At 32.3% G+C, this 22871-nt stretch overlaps 1 protein-coding gene across 2 annotated transcripts in view; it reads right to left on the minus strand.

Moving 5' to 3' along the window:
• LOC143222556 (uncharacterized) overlaps positions 1–22871 on the minus strand; it is a 191643-nt gene that overhangs the window by 119221 nt on the left and 49551 nt on the right. The window contains exon 1 of one of the 2 annotated variants that reach the window (XM_076449195.1): positions 16136–16383. The exons of the other annotated variant lie outside the window; for it this stretch is intronic. The gene's annotated coding sequence lies outside the window, so the exon portion shown is untranslated. Of the gene's footprint in view, positions 1–16135; positions 16384–22871 lie in introns of those variants that run through there. 2 annotated transcript variants of the gene reach the window in all.

Below are 22871 nucleotides of genomic sequence, written 5' to 3' on the forward strand. Positions count from 1 at the left end.
ACACTTTCAAATTGCAAACAACTTACTATAGTTACTTACTATAAGCAGCGTAACAGCTGTGAAATTCCCTGATAGCGACTGGCGCACAGCTACCTTGTGACTTCAGTTTTTGCGACTAATTTTTAAAATACTGTAAATCTTTAAAAATTTTATAAATTACTACATACTCCCACACTTTAACATCTTTTTTTACATGTAGAATTAAATTTAATATCTCGGCGTATCATCATCTGAGAATCATAAAAACTAGACCATTCCATATACCAAGGTTTCTACACAGTTGCGTCACGTGTCCATAAATAACAAGACTTTTATAATTAATTAGCAAAGTTCAGCCTTGAAAAACTTCACTTTAAGTATAATGCTAATTCTATGTGCAGAACGATCATTAAGATAAGCGTTCTTAAAGAATTAAAGTAAATCGTGTGTGTATGGTTTCTTATAGCAAAGCCTTAACGGGCTATCTACTGAGCCCACCGAGGAGATACAAACCCGTGATTTTAGCGTATAAATCCGTAGACATACCACTGTACTTGCGTGGGGCGAAGTAAATCGTCCTTCATTTCATTGTAATAATTATACAACAGTTACTTCCTATATCAATTATGATCTGGGTATTCCCACACACAAAAGTATCTAAAACAGTTACTTCCTATATCCAATAAGATTTGGGGTATTCTAATATACAAAGGTAACAAAACGTTCAATATTCTACAAATTATTACTCTTACTTTGTTGTTGTTGTTTTCAAAACTTTAGAATGGATAGATGTTAGTTTTCAATTTGAGACACTAAATTGCCAAATTAAGTGAAAAGGTTTTAATTTAAATTAGTATGATATAATCAGCTTTATTACAAACAGAAGAATATTTGCGGGTTTAAATTATTTTTGGATAAATATATCGTTTTTAATATATTCAATATATTTTTATGTGCACATAACAACTTAAAAAATAATAATTTTCTAAAATTTATTTTTTGTACAATGAATTAATTCATTAGGACGTTGAAAACTGTTTAAATGGTTACGCCATTGAAGCTGTTAAAGATTTATTACAGTTCTAAAACACATTTATCCAAAAGATAGTTAAAATATATATAACTGACATGTTTAAGCTAATTTATAAAAAGTTTTCTTGGTGATACTAGAGGATTTTTTTTTATTGAGAAGGTAGAATTTCCCTTTAAAATTATTTCTGGCAGCTTCATATTTGCCACTATACTGTGGGTTAAAAGACAACGGAAAACAAATTATTGGTTATTTATTACTCATGAATAGCATACTATAAAATTACTTTCTTAAAAAACAATTCTGATTATTTTAGAAACAGTGAACAGTGGAAAAATCGAGGCAGGAAAAAAAGATATTCAGAGATATTCTCTGTTTTGATTCATATCAGAACCTAAATATAGCTTTAAATTATAAAGTACTCTTAATTCTCAAAACAGATTACTCACTAATAAAATTATTCTTGTCAACTGAATAATATTTAATATATTTGAAAAATGTTTTGTTAGAGTAAAAACGTGACAATCAGTTATAGAATTCAATCGAACACATTGAATTTTAGCACACTTTAAGACTTCAGAATTTTATTTGTTAAAGCTAAAAGTGTAACAAAGTTTGTCAGACAAGCCAGAAATAAAACAGAAAAATGATCGTTTGGTATGTAGGATTAAGTCTGTTTGTCCACTCTTCATATACATCTAAATCTTGCCTGTAATATGTAAATATATATATTTATTGCGATTAATAGCTCCATAATATCGAAGAAAAGTTTAACCAATAATCGGTAAACATGTCGCGAGATGGAAGGAGAAATTAGGGTTAGAATATAAATAAATTATATTAAAAACAATTGTTACAAGTGCATGTTTTTGTTTATTTTTTCCAGATTGAATGAAACATTTTTATGCTCTCCAGGAGCATAGTAGTATGTGTGTGGTTTTAATACTTGTAGTGCACCGAGCATAACAACAAAACAAAGAGACATATTTTTATGTTTTTTGAGGGTTTTTTTAATCTTTTCTAAAGAACAAGTAGGGAAGGCTATGAAGTAATCTAGAGTTATTCTTTTTTTTATAAATTCTAGTGATGATTTTATTTTTGAAATATGGTTGTGGCGATTCTGATTTAAAGCAAGGTATTTAAAAGATACTTTTTGTCCTCACTTCGCAATGTCGAAACTAGTAAAACATGGCCAGGTGGTTAGGGTACTTGAATTACAATCTGAGAGCCGTGGGTTCGAATCCCGTCCCAACAAACACGCTCACCCTTTCACCGGTGGAGGTGTTATAATATACAATCAATCCCATTGTTCATTGACGGCTGGGGGTGATGATTAGCTTACTTCCCTCTAGTCTTACAGTGCTTTATTGAAATAGCCCTTATGTAAGTTTCCACGAAACTCAAATCAAACCATACCATCTTAACACTACAGTGTAAGTTTTAAATTATAAAGTGCTGCTATTACAAAGATATTTTTCGAAGGAATTTAATTTTGCAAAACATTATTTACATTGTAGTGGATAAAAAAAATTAAAATATACGTTTTGAAATAATGAACAAAAGAATTGTATGTATATTTGTATTATGTTATGTTTGTAAAATTATAGTGACCCAACTGCAATAACTACAACGTAGAGTGAGATAGCATTACTAAGATAATTCACTGTATAATTGTTATCAAAAATTGATACAATTTCAAGAATGTTTTTCAGTTTTCCTAGTGTGTAAATTTAATTTTGCCTTTCTAATATATTACGAATTGCGTATTTGTATTTATTTTTTCCTAACAAAAACGTATTTAACCTTCTTGTTAAGAACATAAAACATCATTGAAACTTTAACTATATGAAAGCTGTTTTAACAATTATAGATAAAAAGGTAATTATTTCTTTTAAGAATGAGATATAGATTCACCATTATATATCTATTATTGTAAATCCTGTCTGACTCGTAATTTGAGAGTCGCGGGTTCGAATCCTCGTCGCACCAAACATGCTTGCCCTTTCAGCCGTGGGGGCGTTATAATATAACGATCAATCTCACTATTCGTTGGTAAAAGAGTAACCCAAGAGTTGGCGTGGGTGGTGATGACTAGCTGCCTTCCTTCTGGTGTTACACTGCAAAATTAGGGACGGCTAACGCAGATAGCCCTCGAGTAGCTTTGCGAGAAATTTAAAAACAAACAAACAAACAAATACTGTAAATCCAATTAAAAGCGAAAAGTTTGCGTTATTAATAGGTAAAAATATATTGCTGTTTCTAGTGTGAACTACTAAACAGAACTAATATTTAATGTTTCGAACATCAGACCTGCTGGAGCATTGCTTTACTTCTAAAAGAAATGAAAAATCTTGCAATACTAGCATAATATTTCTTTGTTTGTTGTTAAGCACAAAGCTACACAATGGACTACCTATGCTGTACCCACCAGGGGTATCGAAGCCTGGTTTGTAGCATTATAAGCTTTCAGACATATTGCCGAACTTCTAGTGGCTGTAACACAACGATAGTGATTTATTTGTAATTACACGTATATGGAGCTCAATAATGGATTCCCGTGAAGCATGTTTGTAAGAACAATCATGGCTTGCTCGCTAGCAAACAATATCAGAGCTAGTTTATTTATCATAATGAGTGTAAACACTATCAGTTATTTTATATACACACACATATATATATATTGACAGCTGGTTTTGTTGCTATTTCTACGTTTTCTTTCTTTAACGCTTGGTCGATGTAAGCGGGGTAAACGTCTTTTAGTTCGTCATCTAGCATCGTACGTCTAACATACAGCTTTTAAATAATATATATGTAGTATACAGGAAGCTTATCTCTTCTAGTGAAGACATATTTGCAACCGATATAGAGATGAACTAATTTATTTCTATGTAATTACATCTAAGATAAATTATCACACGTATCTAGTGGATATCCACTTAGTTGACATGACTTACCTACAGAAACCTACATGTAAAGTATATATATATATGTATACATACATATAAATGAAACAAAAAACCTATAACCCGGGTATTAGAGTTTCCATTCTATTGCTATCAATACTTATTGAACCCATGTGTTTCTTTAATATCTTGAATACACGTACATTTATATTATGTCATTGCTCAAATAGGTGACGCTGCAAGGTACGCAGTACATCGAGTATTGAATTCTGTTAAGACTGTACACATATACATACACATACAATTACGTATGTAGTTCACGGTTACTAAAGGAATATTCGTGTACTGTTCATAAGTGAGAAAAATATGAGTGATATTCAGTGATATCTGATTTGTAATATTCTCTATGTGCCCAAAGTAACGCAGATACTTTCTAGACAATTCTTATAAATTATAGGATTGATATTCTCTGACGTACTGTGATTTTGACCTTTGAAAAAATAAAATTTTGTTCTTAAATCACAAACCAAATATTTCTGCACAGAAATAAAAACATTTAAGAGAAAATGTAAACATGAAGAGAAAGTTAAGCAATTTATAACAGTTTGAGAGAAAAGTGTTTCTCCTTTAACGCGCATAAAGCTTTTAAAATATTCATGATTTTGAATAATGAAATAGTAGGCACATTGTCGAAAATAAAAACACAGTTCTTGATGTTGAAAATGTGCAACTAATAAGTATGAGAACTAAATGTAAGTAGATATTAATTATGTTACGAATAATATTTTTTTCTCGGACGAGTCTCCCATTTATTATGTTACGCACGTTACGTATTACAATTTCAAATAGCCAGAAATTTTAATTTTAATTTAGAAATTAATTAAGTGTCGATATGTATTCAATTTATGATATTTGCCAACAGGTCTGATTTTCTTTATTAACATAAATATATTTTAATACATAGGCAACAATACAGGTTATAGTAACGATTATTGTGAATGATAATTTATGTACAAACATTTTACAAAAACTTACAAGAAATATTGAGTCTTATCTCTTGTCTGGAACTGAATATTTTATCGACGTTTAATGGAGATCGAATTATTTCCAACTTATATGCAAAATGTTACAAACTTACAAACAATATTAAGTTCTTTATCCGCTCTGGAGCTGAATACTTTATTGACGGTTCCCGACGCGCAATTTATTTTTATGTTGATACACACATACACTTCACTTGACAACAATGTAACTGAGTCTATTCTTCACATGTGAGTTTTTTTATTCCCCGACGAAAACATCTAATGCTCCCGTAGAAATACTAACGTCCGAAGTTAACTCACTGAAGTATATAATGTTCAAAATCTATAAACGTTCCTGGTCAAATATCTGTAGTTTTCCGATTAATAAGCATTTGTCACAGTTATAGATTCCGACCCTTATAATATACCGATTATAACAACTCAACAATACTGAACTGTCTCCCCAAGTTTTGTGTTTCATAAACGTAAAGCAAAGTTCTAGAATGTTCAGTTGGCCAAACAATAATAGTATTTACATATACATATGTAAATTGATTTTTACGCTCGAGAATCTTCTACAAATTTGGAGAACAGACGGGACTTTCGCAATATACATTTATCAATATAAGTTACAGGCGTTTCTAAAGATATGTTAAACTAAAATATATGTAGATATTAGGATACATATATATTATTAAATCCATCATAACCTACATGTTTCTAAGTGGTACTCTAATAACAATAACAAAAGCTGGAAGTACAAGTTAGTTTCATCATTTATTATAGTAATAACTGGAATGTAAAGAATACTCTTTTTATTAAAAGGGAAGACTAGAAGATATTTTGTGCTAAACGTTTACCATTTTATTGTCTACATCACTTAATAAAGCAGGGAAAATATTGTCCGGCTTCCAGTGTGTATTAATATAATAAACAAGATTCTCTGTACTTAAGATTTAAAACGTGCATGAGTAAATATACATCTACATATTATTTGTGTTAAAAGAAACGTAAAGCGAAACTTTCTGGTGGAATGATTAATCTCCATTCCTAGTATCTGTTGCACAAAATTGTTTTATTTAGTTATGTTTATTGATTTGTCAAATCCTACGCTGACTTTTATCACCATCTAGAATATATCTAAATTTTTGGTTAAATCCTACTCCCTGACATGTATTAATTACGTTGTTTTAATTGCGATAATCTTGTCTTAATGTAGCAAACCTTTTATTTATTCATTAAATCCTCGTGGCCCAGCGATATGCTTGAGGCTTTAACAATAAAATTTGGGGTTCGATTCCTTGGATGGCACAGCTCATATAGCCCGTTGCGTACTTTACCCTTGAACAAAAATAATTCATTTAGAAGTTCTCTTCAAAATTAACATACGCCTAACTTCACAGATGTCTTGGAAAATAAGGTTATTTTATATTCCAAAACAAATATGTTATTTTGTTCTTTAAATATTATCGTGACTATTCAGTTAAATAGTTGTTATTCATTGTGAACAGAAAAGTATTTTATCGTCTTTAAATAACAATTGCGATCACATCCACTTACCTGACATAACTCGCCTACAAAAACCTGCAGATAAATTGTATATATATATATACAAATCTAACATCTTATTTGCATTACAATGATGTGTATTTACACTCATCATTTACAATTTATTCTTCCAATATAATTACAATGGGATTGCAGATTTGTAGTTTTAAAAATTATGGATGTTTTTTTTTTTAATTTTACATGGTTTTAGATATTTTGAACCCAAATGACACCTTATGTGACACATAAATTAAACGATCAACAGAGAACCCTGTGGTTCAAGTACAGTCTATTTGTTTACTTTATAATTTTCGCAAAAAGCAAATACAAGGGTTACTGTCTGCCTATAGCAGTCTTTATTTATGAGCTAATGGACTAGAAAAAAGTCAACAACAGCCATCGGCAACTCGTGGGCTACTCTTGTATGATTGAATAATGAGATTTGACCGTGTTTTCTATTATGCCCAATGACATCAAAATGCGAAGAGCTTTTATGAATGATAAAACCTGGAATCCACAGTCGGAACAAGCAACCCCTGGAGGTGGCCCTCAGACCTAGCCATCCCTTATTTAAAACTGTGAGTAGCGCTCGCAGCCTATGAAACTGCTTTTAATGAATTAGCAACATTGATTATTGTAATATAGTGCCGTAGAAATAAAGAGTTTCTTTAATTACATATCACGCCTCAAACCTTGGATATACAGTTTGTACATTAACCATTAAGCAACGTCCGATCCGCGCTTAACAGGGAGTTTGTAAAACTAAGTTACCTTTATAAAAACCTTTGCTTTTACAATGATCTGTGTGGAGCCAAAACTTAATAAACATATTTTGGAAACATGTGTATGAAACAAATAGTACGCTATAATGTGTACTTACGTCAGATTTCTTTTACCTTATTCAAACTTACATACTTTTCTTCTTGTAGTTTTCAACTGCTAAGTGTATCTCAGGCCGTATCTAATTTTGAGTTACTAAACAGAAAAAAAAACAACTACACAACATCACTTTACAACCCATAACTTATGATAGAGGAGTTTGCTGTTATTCTTATAAAGCGCTCACAGCTTAAAGTGCAGATAATATTTTATAATCTCGCATGATTTTGAGCACAGTTCACCAGCTTCGAAATCAGAAGGTTTAGTTAGTTTGTTTAGAGTTTCGCGAAAAGCGACATGAGGGCTATGAGCGCTAGCCGACCTTCATTTAGCAGTGAAAGACTAGAAGGAAGATAATTAGCCATCATCACCCACCGTTAACATTTGACCTCCTCTTTTACAAACGAATAGTGAGATTAAGCATCACATTATCATACCTCCATGACTGAAAAAGCGATCATGTGTGGTAAGATTGGAATTCAAGCCCGCGACCTTCAGGTTGCGAATCGAACGCCCTAACCACCTGGTGGTGCAAGGCACCAAAGGGTTAACCTGCGCCTTCACTTATTAAATAATCTAAGAGTTATATTACCCTAATTTTTTAACAAATCACATTTTTCTCAAAAAATCCCATTTTTTAAATTTATTTCTATCGGCTTAACTCTGCAAATGCTTGTAATTGGCAAACCCTCTAAAGTTTTGGGTTATCTTTCCATGTATGATGAATAAACACATCGTTTTATATAGTTAGTATATGGCACAGCATGAAAGTGAGCGAGACAGAATGCAATTCTTTTCCATTATCGTCTCACGTTCTGAGTTATCTTCATCCATTAAATTCTATGTAATCAAATTATAATAACATACATGTAAGATGAGTATGTGATGGTTACGTTCAGAAGGAGAAAAAAGTACGCATGTCTCTTCGTGTTCGTAGTTGATAACCATATATGAAATTGACACGTCGTTCAAGAACTTCATTAGCCAGGAAAACGTTGAACGTTATAGCACTAATTATATCTAATACTCTTATCATCTTGTTATTTGTTGCTAGACCAAGTAAGATGTAATTGTAATCATGCTTGTCCACTTACGTCTGTTCTTTGGATCTATAACAACTTTTTTCTTTCGAACTTACCGACCGCCGGTCTCTTTCTAAATAGAACTAGCATTGATCTGAAACTAATAACTGAATATTTATATTTTGGCTCTCATTGTTTCAAGTAATAACTTTATGATTACAAGAGTCATATTACTTTGAATTAATCAAGGGTGTCTAATGCTTTTATGTGTACAATGTAGTGATACAGCAATTAATAAAGATTTGGTTCTTGTAGCTCTATTAAAATGTGAAATTGGCATGAAAATCTCTTTCAAGAACAAAAAACCGAATAAAGGTATGAAACATTGTCGGTTGGTGAAGTTAAATATCTGATTAATCTATGAACATTTTCCTCTATATTTGCTAACTTGTTAAATGGTGTAAAAGCAGACTCTGTCTAATCTTTCCTATTTATATAAGGTATTTTTTTTTCATTATAAAGATGCACAATGGATACTAAGGCCAGGTATGGCTAAGCGTGTTAAGGCGTGCGACTCGTAATCTGAGGGTCGCGAGTTCGCATCCCCGTCGCACTAAACATGCTCGCCCTTTCAGCCGTGGGGGCGTTATAATGTGACGGTCAATCCCACTATTCGTTGGTAAAAGAGCAGCCCAAGAGTTGGCGGTGGGTGGTGATGACTAGTTGCCTTCCCTCTAGTCTTACACTGCTAAATTAGGGACGGCTAGCACAGATAGCCCTCGAGTAGCTTTGTGCAAAATTCAAAAACAAAAACAAACAAACAAACACAATAGATACTTGTGTCATTACAGAAATCTAATCTCGCGTTTTAGCGTTATAAGCCATCGGATGGAGTAAGAAAGTCCATACACTGTGAATATAATAATTCATATAGAAAGCCTGGCAAGCATTTTACGTCAAAGAAACATTTGGATCAAACCTTTTTACTTAAAGTTCCAACTCGGTAAACATTTTGATAAGTAAATTAAGTATAAGATTCCATGGAGTAGATACCAGCTGTAACGTATTATAATTTATCTCGGTTAAGTCTCCGATTTATTATGTTACATATTATGATTTGAAATTGCTGGAAATTTTCATTTTAATTTAGAAGTTAATATCAATGTGTAACAAATCTATAATATTTTTCAACTGGATTGATATACAGAAGTTTTCTTCTTAACACAAATATATTTTAATATACAAACAATAATAAAATTTAACTTATGATAACGGTTTTTACAAATAACGATTTATATATAAAAGTTCCACAAACTTACTAACAGTATTGAGTCTTTTATCTGTTCTGGAACTGAATATTTTATTGACAGTTTACGATGAGTGAATTATTTTCCAAGTGATGTCATCATAGTACATTTGATGGGCAGCTAACTATCTCTTCACACGTGAGATTTTCTGCTGAAGTTAAGCTATGCCTTTCTAAAAATACTAACATTCGAAGTTAATGCACTGAAGTTAAACGATTTGTAATGTTTGAAATCTATAAACTTTTCTGGTCAAACATCTGTTGTTTTCGATTAATAAGCATTTACAACAGTTATAGCTTCCGAGATTTGTAGCATGGTAGTTGTAGGAAACCAAAGATATAAAACTGTCTCTTGACGCATCGGTTTATAAACATTAGAGCGAGGTTCTTGAAAGTTCAATTGGCAACAATACTCGATGATACGCTACTAGTTTCGTAAAACATATATTGTCAATTGTTACACAAGAGAATCTTCTACCAATTTAGAAAATATGCAGGACTTTAGCAATACACGTTCAACAATATATGTTACATGTATTTCTAAATATATATTTAAACAAACACTGATATTAAAATGAATATGTATTAGTAAATCCATTACACAACTATATATATTTCCTTCAAACTTATCAACATTTAATTATTTTCATAATGCATTTAAAAGATATCTTAAAAATTTATATACATATATGTAAAAATGTATTTGAAAATGCACACAGTAACTTAGGACCGTGGACATGCTATAAGAATAACAAGCAAATTCTGCTATTTTATCGGACAGGAATAGTCCACGCAAGAGTTTGCAATAGATTGAGTTAGCTGCTTCAATGTATATTCTACTTTGTTAATATTCATTATTAAGTTTTAGTACCAATAATTATAATCTTACAAGATTATTTGACTGTCAACAATAAATCAAGTTTATAAATGATTGCTTATCTACATACGTATAAGTACACGTGTAATATGGTTCGATATAATATACCTTTATTTCCTATGTTGTTTATGTGTACTTAAACGACAAATATCATTGTCAGCGAATCGATGCAACTGTTCGTAAGGCCTAATAACGTGATTAGATATCGTTATTCTTACGGAGTTAGACCATTAGGCTTAATATAAACAATAAAAATTCATAGATTTTGTCATTTGTTTTAACTCAAACTAATTGCTTCGTAATTTTATCTAGTCTTTAAACGTTTAAACAGTACAAAGACGAATGTGGACGGTAGTGTTCCTGACATCAAATCAACTAGTTTTTAATTGAAGTTTTCTGGTGGTTGGTTGAGAATAAATCCAACTAATGAGCACCAAAGTATTAAATTTATCTTTTACTAATTTACCTCGTAAATTTTTTTTTTTTTTTTTTTTTGAATTTCGCACAAAGCTCCTCGCGGGCTAACTCTGCTAGCCGTCCCTCATTTAGCAGTGTAAGACTAGAGGGAAGGCAGCTAGTCATCACCACCCACCGCCAACTCTTGGGCTACTCTATAACCAACGAATAGTAGGATTGACCGTCACATTATAACGTTCCCACGGCTGAAAGGGCGAGCATGTTTGGCGCAACGGGGATGCGAACCAGCGACCCTCAGATTAGGTGTCGTGCGCCTTAACACGCTTGGCCATGCCGGTCCACCTTGTAAAGTTTTTACATATAGTCAAATGCTTTAATCCAAGCTTGTTTGCTCAATAAAATGTTTGTCTTAAACACGAAATTAATTCTATGTAAATGTTCAATAAGTTGTTTCCAGATTATGTTCCTCGCTTCATGTTTTAACGATGTTATTTTGGCGTAATTATGAAATTAAATTGTAGCATCAATCTAATAGATATAAAATATAAATTTATCAATTTACTTGTGTATATATATATGCAAATAATGTATTAAGTAAGTACACTTGCGATTAAAATATTAACAAGATTCATTATATACATGACATTTAACGAACATAAATGTAAAAAAGTTTTAAAAAGGTAGCGTTGTTAATATTTTTATTTAGAATTTTTAAATTGATAATTATCCCCAAAAAATTAACATTTCAAAGATTATCATGAAATCACAACGTACACGATTTTTAAGCTATAGTGTTGTTTTGTTGGGAAATAAAAGAATTTCGCCGCATCAGGTTTGTGTTCTGAAAACATCAGGTTGTGTTCTAAAAACCAAGATCTCTAAACATACTTTTATCGTTACTCCTAATTGCAAAAATTTGAGTTTTTTTCTTTACCAGATATTTGTTAAACAATCAAATTTCTGTACATCTAACTTCAGCTAATAACAACAGTTCTGTACATCTAACTTCAGCTAATAACAATAGTTCTGTACATCTAACTTCAGCTAATAACAACAGTTCTGTACATCTAACTTCAGCTAATAACAACAGTTATGTACAGCTAACTTCAGCTAATAACAACAGTTATGTACAGCTAACTTCAGCTAATAACAACAGTTCTGTACATCTAACTTCAGCCAATAACAACAGTTATGTACAGCTAACTTCAGCTAATAACAACAGTTATGTACAGCTAACTTCAACTAATAACAATAGTTCTGTACATCTAGCTTCAGCTAATAACAACAGTTGTGTACAGCTAACTTCAGCTAATAACAACAGTTCTGTACATCTAACTTCAGCTAATAACAACAGTTCTGTACATCTAACTTCAGCTAATAACAAATATTAAATATTTGGGCAAGATTAAGCTTTTTAGACCGTTTGCGCTTTGGGTACAAATTCTGTCAAGACAAGTATCTAAAAGCATTTTTATAAGTTTTAATTACAGTGTTATTTAATTAATATGTTAAAAAAAAGGCGTTTTACATATTGTATTATTCAGTGTTTCTCTCTGTTGAAAGTTATGACATATACCTTACTATCGTTTGTTCATAAAAACAGAAACTTAAACGTTTATGATATTAATTTTAGCAGTGACTGAAAGAAACCTTCTATGCCTAAACTCACTTCTTCTCAAAAGTTTGACGACAGAAATTCTCTGTAATGTGTGATACAATTACGTGAAGACCTCAGAATAGAGCACGAAACATCGTTCCATCCAACAAACGACATACAAGCAGTCGACTACAAAGCTCAACCATGCAAAGTTGTCAGCTATGCTATTATATCGAAGATACCTTCATACTTTGCGTTAAATTTTCAGTTCTGTTAGTCTGTTCAAGGTTTTTTCAGGCCTACACTTAAGCGATTCCTACTTCTTTTATCATGCTCGAGTACGGGTTCCGGAATGTTGCTTGTCCTGGATGTATTCAAGAAACAACGATCAATGTCTTGTCATGAAGAGAGAAGGCCAAATCTATTTTCTGAATCATTATTTGAACTTAAAGAATCGATAGGAATTTAACTGTAACGGGAGTACGATCCTTCTTACTAAAAGGATCTTATAGCTCGTCGTTTCACATGTTGAAATATTCGTGTTTGCGTGAGGAAACAAGTGTTAATTTTTGATGAACAAGATACATTTCCATTTCGCGTCTATTTTTGTTCTTTTCTGTGATATTCCTATTCACACAAAGTTTTTCAACTACTTTGTTCTGGTTATGAATTCATGTTCGATTCCTATAGATGTCTCTTTCTGTTCTTTAAGGCTATGTATTTAAACAAGTCAACACTTTGCTCGCGTTCTTTCTGTATACCTCTGTAAGAAATGACTGTTATTATTTCTCATGTATAACAACTTTGACACAAGTAGCAGAAGAAAACAAATGTTTGTTGAATTCTGCCCTTAAAACATGAAATACATTAAAGATTTTTTCAAACCATAATTATATGTGAAGTCGAGTTATTAATATATAAATTACTAATTTTCCAAGAAAAATAATAATTTTACCAAAAATATTTTTTTGAATTTCACGGAAAGCTACATGAGGGTTACCTGCGCTAGCCGTCCCCAATTTTTCAGTATAAGACTAGAGATAAGACACCTAGTCATCAACACCCACCGCTAACTCTTGGGCTACTTTTTAGAATAGTGGGATTAATCGTCACGTTATAATGCACTCACGGCTGAAAGCGCGAATAATCTTAATGTGTCGGGGATTCGAACATAGTCTTCAGAATATCGGTGTTTTTAACTGTTTCAAAGCAAAATATCAGAGATAAACGTGTAAAGACGATGTATTGTCAGCTACATTAAGGCTCCTTCTCATTTGTTTTTCAAACGAAGTTTCAACTTAATACGTGTTCCTACATCAAACACGGAAACAATGTTTACGATTATTTCTCTACGCACCAATTTCCACTGTAGTGGAAGTAGCCATGGATTACTTGTCGTTTTAACTATTACAATGACAGAGGAAGATTACATAGAGGACATGTGTAGAGTGAATTACTTATAATGCCCCGATAAGCTTCATTAATTCTTCGGTATACAACGTCCTATACTGTTATTAAAAAAATTATAAAATACGGTGGTCATGTTAGTAGTATAAATAGAAAGATTTTTCTGTAAAGAAAATACATATACTTTTAATTTCCGCTCGTCTATTCTATGTAAAAAAAATGTTAGCTGTTAGAAATTTTAAGTTGCCTGATGCGTATATAAGCTATCAAGTTAATTATTAATCACTGAATCACAAAGAAGTGTATTTGACTCTAAATCACCAACTTATAAAGAAACTGAGAGGATTTCAGCGTGTCTTTGTCACCAACCGTAAAGAAAAAAAGTATTATTCAACTAGATATCACCAAAAGAAAAAAAGCAGTTACTTAATGGTGGTTAAAATCACATCCTATACTTACTGTTGTATTGAATGGTACATTTACTTCCAGATACTTATCCTATAATTAAGTAGCGTCAATTTATTCTTCACTGCAAATACAATATCTTTTCCTAAATGCACACGCAATTCTGGGCGATTTCGTTTAAGTTTACATGGTAAGTGCATTAGTATGTTATGAGCACTAAACTTTCATGGCTCTAGTTTTTCATCATTTTAACTATCCTCAATGACATGCTTCCGAGTATGTACACTTAAATCGTTTCATGTCAACCTTGTATATCCTGAAGTACAGTCTTTCTACAACACAGTAAATGTATTGGTAACTTTTAACCTTTTTTTTTTTTAATCGTCTGGATTTCCCCGAAACATCAGTTCTTCTAGTTTTTTGGATACTACATTATTTTACGCAATTGTTCATCGGCGTGTTGGACTTTAAAAGATGGTAATTAGAAACGAAAAGCACACCAAACATGCTCGCCTTTTCAGCCGTGGGGGCGTTATAATTTTCGGTCAATCCCACTATTCGTTGGTAAAAGAGTAGTCCAAGAGTCGGCGGTAGTGGTGCTGACTAGCTGTCTTCCCTCTAGTTTTACAGTGCTAAATTAGGGACGGATAGCGCAGACAACCCCCGTGTAGCTTTGCACGAAATTCAAAAATAAACAAAAAAAAAACAAAATGCAAGTTTTAATTATTTTGTTAATATCGAAAGAAAGTCCAGTCTTCCGCTTATTTCATATAAAACTGACATTCAATACTACAATTAGATATATTTTATGTTCCTTTGTTATATATATGGAGTAGTTTGTCTTCAAACTATTTTGACTTATGAATACAACATTCCATTATGAAGTGTTTCAAATAAAATAATAATTATTACTTTGACTATTCAAACATTAGTTAAGAAACACCTTAGCGATCAGCTTAAAAATTGTCTACAAAATATGCGTCGTGGTGATTTTTAGTTGTCAAAATTCTCTGAAATAACTTAAGGCGAGCCTATTTTCAGTTATCATCTCATTGGATTTTTCACAAAAGTTTCATTACAAAGTGTGTTGTCGTCGTCCATAATTAATAGTGACATTTTGATTCTTCTTTTGTCTAATTTTTTCGTTGCAGTTAACTATATTTTATCTTTCCAGACTTTGTTATTATTGTTACATCATTTATTCCTTTAATTACTAGTGTGTCATCTCTGCATACTGAATATTAAACCATAAAACAACTACGGCAGTTGCATAATAACTTGTTTATTATGCCTAAAATAAACAAGTGTTTCACAATTACACTTTCACACGAGCCAACAACAGACTTATATGGCCGTGTGGCGAAGTTGGTTGTTTTTGAATTTCGCACAAAGCTACTCGAGGGCTATCTGTGCTAGCCGTCCCTAATTTAGCAGTTTAAGACTAGAGTGAAGGCAGCTAATCATCACAACCCACAGCCAACTCTTGGGCTACTCTTTTACCAACGAATAGTGGGATTGACCGTCACATTATAACGCCCCCACGGCTGAAAGGGCGAGCATGTTTGGCGCGACGGAGATGCGAACCCGCGACCCACATATTACGAGTCGCACGCCTTAACACGCTTGGCCATGCCGGGCCTTCGTATGGCGAAATATTAAACAAATGTTTCAACTGAGCTTTCTCACGAGCTAAACTACCACTTTAAAATAAACACATGCTTTAACTCAGTTTTTATGACTTACCTATGTTATAGACTTGCGGACGTGTTGCAAAATATTAGTTGTGAAATGCTAACGAAAGGAGAACGTTTAACACACCTGTCAAGAACACCTCACACTGTATTAAACTTAGTCTACATATCAATGAGAAGAAAGAAGATTCTCACGTAAGATGATTCTACCTAAACTATTTTGTAAGTCAAACGAATTGGTTCTTGGATGTGAAAGTATCTACAAAGTACCAACAATGTAGCAACGAATGTCGTCCGGTCGGAAAGATGTTCATACAAGACAGACTAGACAGGATTTGAAACTGTACACACAGATAACGTTTTACGTCATTTGGTGTCCAGTTCAAGGTCATTGGGCACCAATCACTTAAAAAGACATTCATGAACTACTCAACTCAAAGTTTATCACCATTAGTCAGAATGGATTATGTTACAACACCACATAAAAACTGATGTTTTTATGGACCATAAGTAGTTGGCTATTTCTGATAACAGAGTGTTCTAGACTCGAAGTTGCTCAGAGGGTTTTAGATTTTCCAGTTGCTCTGGTTCTTTTAGCTAAGTTCCTGAGACATACGGACAGAGGATTGCAGTTTATCTGTACGTGCAAGACTTGTACTACACTAACTCTATATAAGTTAAAATTGGTACTTTCTTTTCGCCAATAATACTGCCAGATGTAAATATGATGTATAATACAAGAATCGATAAAGTTATATAATTTTGTTGATAGCGTTAGAAATATTATTGAACTAATATAAGTTACTGAAAGTGTAAACTTTTATGTAATCAATATTATTGATTTTCATTCATTATAAGTCAATTAAACATACAGGTTTTGATATAGAGTTCGACTCAGTATAATATATTCCTTGCTTTTCTTGTAAATTTCCTAGAGTTGGTTGATTTGTGTAACCACTTGAGACTGCATATACTGTGTTTTTCAATCGTCTGTTACAACTGGTATATTTCCGCCCCAAACTATGCTCTCTCGTTCCCAGGATACAACACCCTGTTACAAATACAAGACAGACATGCACTAGGGTTTGTTTGTTTCTGGAGCCTAGTCACATTGAATTATGTGGTATATCCACCACTGGTGGAAAAAAAGCTACATAATACGTTTATCTGTTTATAACTATTAAACTAGTAAATCAGTATTAAGACAAATTATTATAAACTAGATGTAGTTTTTTCATGTCTTTAAATTCAAAGCTCCTCAATCAGTTACCTGCCCTATACCCAGATTTTCGAATTAATCTTTTCAATCTGAAACTGTGTGACACTCAACTTTAGTCTCACGGTGAGACAGCGATAAGTCTTCAGATTTACAACACTAGAATAAGGGGTTCGATTCTCTTCAGTAGGCACAGCACATAACCTAATGTGGATTTACTATAAAACACAAAAACTAAACTTTAAACTTTACCTGTTTTTTTATTTTTTGCGGTAGTTCGCGCAAAGTTGGATTGGTAGACTAAAGGAGAGGTAGCTAGTTTTAGAGTGTTGTCCTGGTATAACAATAGTTTCTCTTAGGACGCCTACAGGACTCCGTTTTTGAATGATTTATTTATAGTAATTTGAAGGTAATACGAATAACAGTTGCTCAGAATCTTATGACAAACTTCTGATCAATAAAAAGTTGCTCGAAAAATAACTACAGTGAGAGAGATATCTCAAGAATTAATAATATTATTAAATATATCATTAAACAGTAATTAATATTTATACAAATATTTTTGTTTATAATTTTCATGAAAAAAAAATAGGTCTCACTTTTAAGATTTAAAAACTAGACACTTTAACCGTAAACAGCTACATTAAACAATCCAAAATTTAATTTCTGTTATGATCTACCAATGTTTATCAATTTCAATGTTGTATATGATATGCCGATGCTTTTTAAGTTACATTTTATGACCTGACGATGCTTGTTCAGGTTCTGTGTGGGTGTTTTTCTTATAGCAAAGCCACATCAGGCTATCTGCTGAGTCCACCCAGAGGAATCGAACCCCTGATTTCAGCGTTGTCAATCCGTAGACACACCGCTGTACCAACGGGGAACTGTTCAGGTTCGATGTGACGACAAAGGATTAAGTTTACCTATTCTTGTCAGATAAGTGATATAGATACTTCTCTTCTAGCAACATGTCCCCCCGCTGGGACAGTGGTAAGTCTTCAGAGTTGCAATGCTAAAATAAGGAGGTTCGATTCCCCTCGGTGGACACAGCATATAGCCCGATGCGGCTTTGCTATAAGAAAACACATAAACATATAGCAATGCAAAAGTTTTATCATCATGTAACTTTCAATATCAAGATATGTGTAAAATATTTCTTACAAAAACAGGCACTTAAACCCAGAATATGCAATATAAAATATGTACTAAAACTCACGATGTGTTTTTCTAGACGTTCGAGTCACAGACCTGTCCTTACACTCAATCACGTTACTTTCTTACTACATAAATTTTGCTTTTCAAAACGTTAGAATCCTATGAGATACAGCTATGTATATATATGAAAATTCACACAGTTCACAATGCTAGTAGAGCGCTTGCAAATTTCCAAAAGTATACTTCATTTTTGACACTTTAATAGGCATTGTTTTCAGTCACAGTGTCCAATTGAAACGTGACTACAAGAAGACAAGTTCTAATTAGCTCACACTTAATTAAACTTGAATAAAATAAGTTACAGTAAGTTGAAGTAAGAGGAGTAGATAGTTAATAGAAATGAAATAAATATCCTATAATCCCAGCGCTTTGAAAGGTGGTTCTGTCACACCAAATATGCTCGCCATTTCAGCCGTCTTGGCGTTATTACGTGACTGTTCCACTACTCTTTGGTAAATGACTAGTTCAAGAGTTGGCGGTGGGTGGTGATGACTAGCTGCCTTCTTTCTAGTCTTACACTACTAAATTAGGGGTGGCTAGCGCAGATAGCCCTAGTGTCGCTTTGCGCAAATTTAAAAATCAATAAACAAACTTTTGAAAAGTGAACATTTCTTTTTCAGAGGCAGACTAGGACGCACAAAAATATTTTCATATATTAAAGCTGTCAGTCTGACTGTCGCAAGTTTTGAGGAACTAGCTCAACAATTTTCAATGAAATTTGTCATCCGTCCCAAACATTGAGTTTAAATGGATAGGCAATATAGCAAGTTTCATAGATATTTTTATTTTACTGTCTTAATGCCTCGAATGGGCTCATGTAAGCGACGAGATCGGTAAAAATGAGCTGAAGTCGGTTCCAATGATAAAAGAGGTTTAATGTCGAACGTAACACGGGTACCTTTGTTACTTCTAAAATAACATAATTTAGGAATAATAATGTTCATTCGTTAGATGTTGCACTTGCTAAGCCAATTTTTTTCTCATACAGCTTTATCCAGGTTACGGTCATTTGATTAGTTAGAACGTTTTAAAATGTTTTTTTTTGTTTTGTTTTAGTGTGAATTCGATAGTTCTTACTTTTATATCGTGGCTCATCGCAACTATACACGTTTTGTCGAACTTAGCTGCGTTCTACCAGAATAATAATATCATTTGGGAAAATAGATTTATATCCGTCCATTACATATGAACATAAATGAAATAAAAAAAATATATGCAAAAAACCAATTACATGTATAGGTATTAGGCCTATTAAAATAGACTATTATGGACGCATGCATATTAATTTCTGTGTAAACGTGTTGTTAAAATTAAAAAAAGCTGTCACTACAGCAAAACTTTTAAATCATAATTTCTATGTAATCCTTCAGCGTTAATATGATATATTAAAACATATTTTCAGAGTGCTGTTTATATCGCTTTATTCTAATAAAAATGTTATTTTTTATATTTTGTTTAAAATGAAGTTACACAATAGACTATCTGTGCGTTGCCCACCACGGGTATTGAAATCGGTTTTTAGCAATTTTTGAGTTCTATTTAACAAATATAAAAACTTGGATGATTTATTTAAACTTTTGAAGGTGTTGTAGGTGCTCATGGTCTTAGTATCGCCAGATATGGCTTATACTGTTAAAACAGTTTTTGAAAAGAATATTTCTTAGTAGTGAAATATTAGATAATCTGTGGTTCGATAATAATAAGAATTCCATGAAATACCCCAAATCTTTATATTTTGTTAAATTTCGAAATATTGTACGAGTACTTTTATAAAACATAAACCCACTCTCAAAAGTATAATTATAAAATTGAGAACCACAATGCTTACCAAATTGAATTCCAATTTGTCCAAGAGACAAATAGGCGGACATTTTATTTATAAAAGAGAAGTTATTATTTTTTAGTAGAAAACAGATTTTCAAATGCTCGAATAACCAAATGCTGAAAAACTATTATCAACAGTTCAGAAAAATAAAGTATCCCCTTGGGGCAGCGGTAAGCCTACAGATTTACAAAACTAAAATCAGGATTTCAATATCCATCAGTGAACACAGCAGAAAGCCAGATGTGGCTTTGTGATGTAAAAGTATCATACGCTAAAAAATCATCAAAGAGTTAAAATATTGTATTGAACAAAAGGTTGGAGAAACAGAATCAGCGTATCATTGTTTATGCTTGTAACAACTCAGAAGCCAAATATTTTCTTTTTTTAATAAGAAAACGTCATTATGTAAGTTCTACGAAATTACAATATTTTAGTTAAGCACATTGGCCTTCAAATATTGTAGTTGTTATACAGTTTTAGTAACAAAAGCTCAGTCATAAAATCCTATATGCATCAATTGACTTCAATGGAAAAAGACTGAAAAATTACTCTTAAAATTTCCTTTGAAAACTGTGTAATCGTAACAACAGGTACGGGGTCTAGAAGAACAGAGCGAGTGTGTGTGTGTGTTTTTCTTACAGCAAAGCCATAGAAGAATAGAATGAAATTTAGGAGTTCAAACTGTGTAAGTACTATTATTTTAGCACTCAACAGAATGGTTAGCTTTACGCATTGCTATTGCTAGAGAAAGGGTCAATACAGGGAAATGTTACAAGTATATTGATAATATATATATAAATATATTCTTTATTCTTAGCTTTTGTTCAAAAGGCAGCTGTAGGTTCTCAAAAACTAAAACGAGAAGAACTTCATAGACAATATCAATAAATAATCACTGAACCTCTTTCAACAAGATATCTTCAATATCTTGATCTTTTATTCCAATATCTCAAATGTATCAGAGGTAACTAAGAAGCGTAAAACGTGACTTTTCCACTGCTCGTGGAATACCTTATTTAGCGACTGGAATGGAGGAACTTCAAGTTCGTTGTTTGTATCAAAACTGAGTTGTGATTTCTTATATTTTATCAAGAGTAACCATTATTTCTTGTTAATTTCCGCAATTTTGAAAGCCACGTAAAACGTAGAATTGGTCAGCAGGGGTTTGAAATACCCTCTGAAATAAAATCTGATAATGTAACAGCGATTGTTTTAAAAAAATATATATTTTCTTAATTTATAAAAATAACATCTGAAATTTACCTCAAATGAAAACATTTTGGACCATTTTGAACATAAACGAGTTCACGCTTTTTTCAACGGGTATGTATAGTAGGTAGTAAAGCACCCTTTCATGTTTCTAACTACAATCCTGCTTATTCCTATTGTTTACTTAAGATGAAATAGATTCACCATAAGCACAAAACACAACAGCCAAATATATTATATCTAGTAATAAGATAATGATAACAATAATTACATGAACACAAATGATTATTGTCCTTTTTACCTGTCAACGAACTTGTAAAACCGTTACGGTAACAAGGAGAGACTATACATGAACATTAAGGTAAGAAGTCAAAAATACCTGAATGCACCCATAAAACTTTTAAGGTTGTTGTTTGAATACTGAAGGCATTGAAATTAAATAAACCTAATGTTTTAAATACAAATACTTGTTACTTTGCGGAGTTTAAAAAAAAAATCTTATCGTTTCGATTACAGATTTCAATTAGGAATATGCACTAGTATTGAAATTATGGCTCCTCTGGTTAGTATACTGGCGACAGAAAAATATATTTTTACGCACGTTCGAATGAACAAGTAAAGACATATGTGAAAATGTCTACAATCAGATATCACTTTTGCAACAAACAGTAAGCTTGTATTTAATACAAATAATGTATTTCAAAACAATTTCCACCAAAACCTTCGTGAGAAAAAATAAATTAACAGTCAAATTAATAAAACCAAGGAACGGTATGCATAACAACTACATTTTGACATTGTGTGACGTTTTCTAAGTAGTATGATACCACTGAAAATTGAATTATATTGAGCAAGGTATGTAGCGGATTTTTTTTTTTTTAAATAAAATATTTATACACTAGATTCATGAAGGTTTGATAAATCGAAGATTTAGAATATTTCAGATTAGGATATCCCTTCTACTGAAAGGCATTCAAAACAGAGGAATATTGAAAAAACTTGGAGCATCAGAATGATACAGAAAGATAGTAGAAACAAGTCGTACCCAAGCATCAGTAGGCAAAGAATCCACAAACAATAGGATTAGTAGAAAAAACTGTCCACGCGTCCTAAACGACAGTACTTAACATAACACGAACAGCTCTGTCTAAGAAAGGCACACAAATCATGTACACACAAGTCAACCTTTCACGATATATCTGGTCAACTGGCACTTACCTCAAACAACTGGAGAATTAATTAGGTATTCATAGTATTTCATAAGAAACGATATCGGTGATATCGTCGGACATTGTACCTATGGATTTCTGTTGTATTAGT

This window comes from Tachypleus tridentatus, chromosome 8 (assembly GCF_004210375.1).
Source record: "Tachypleus tridentatus isolate NWPU-2018 chromosome 8, ASM421037v1, whole genome shotgun sequence".
NCBI classification, from domain to species: domain Eukaryota; kingdom Metazoa; phylum Arthropoda; class Merostomata; order Xiphosura; family Limulidae; genus Tachypleus; species Tachypleus tridentatus.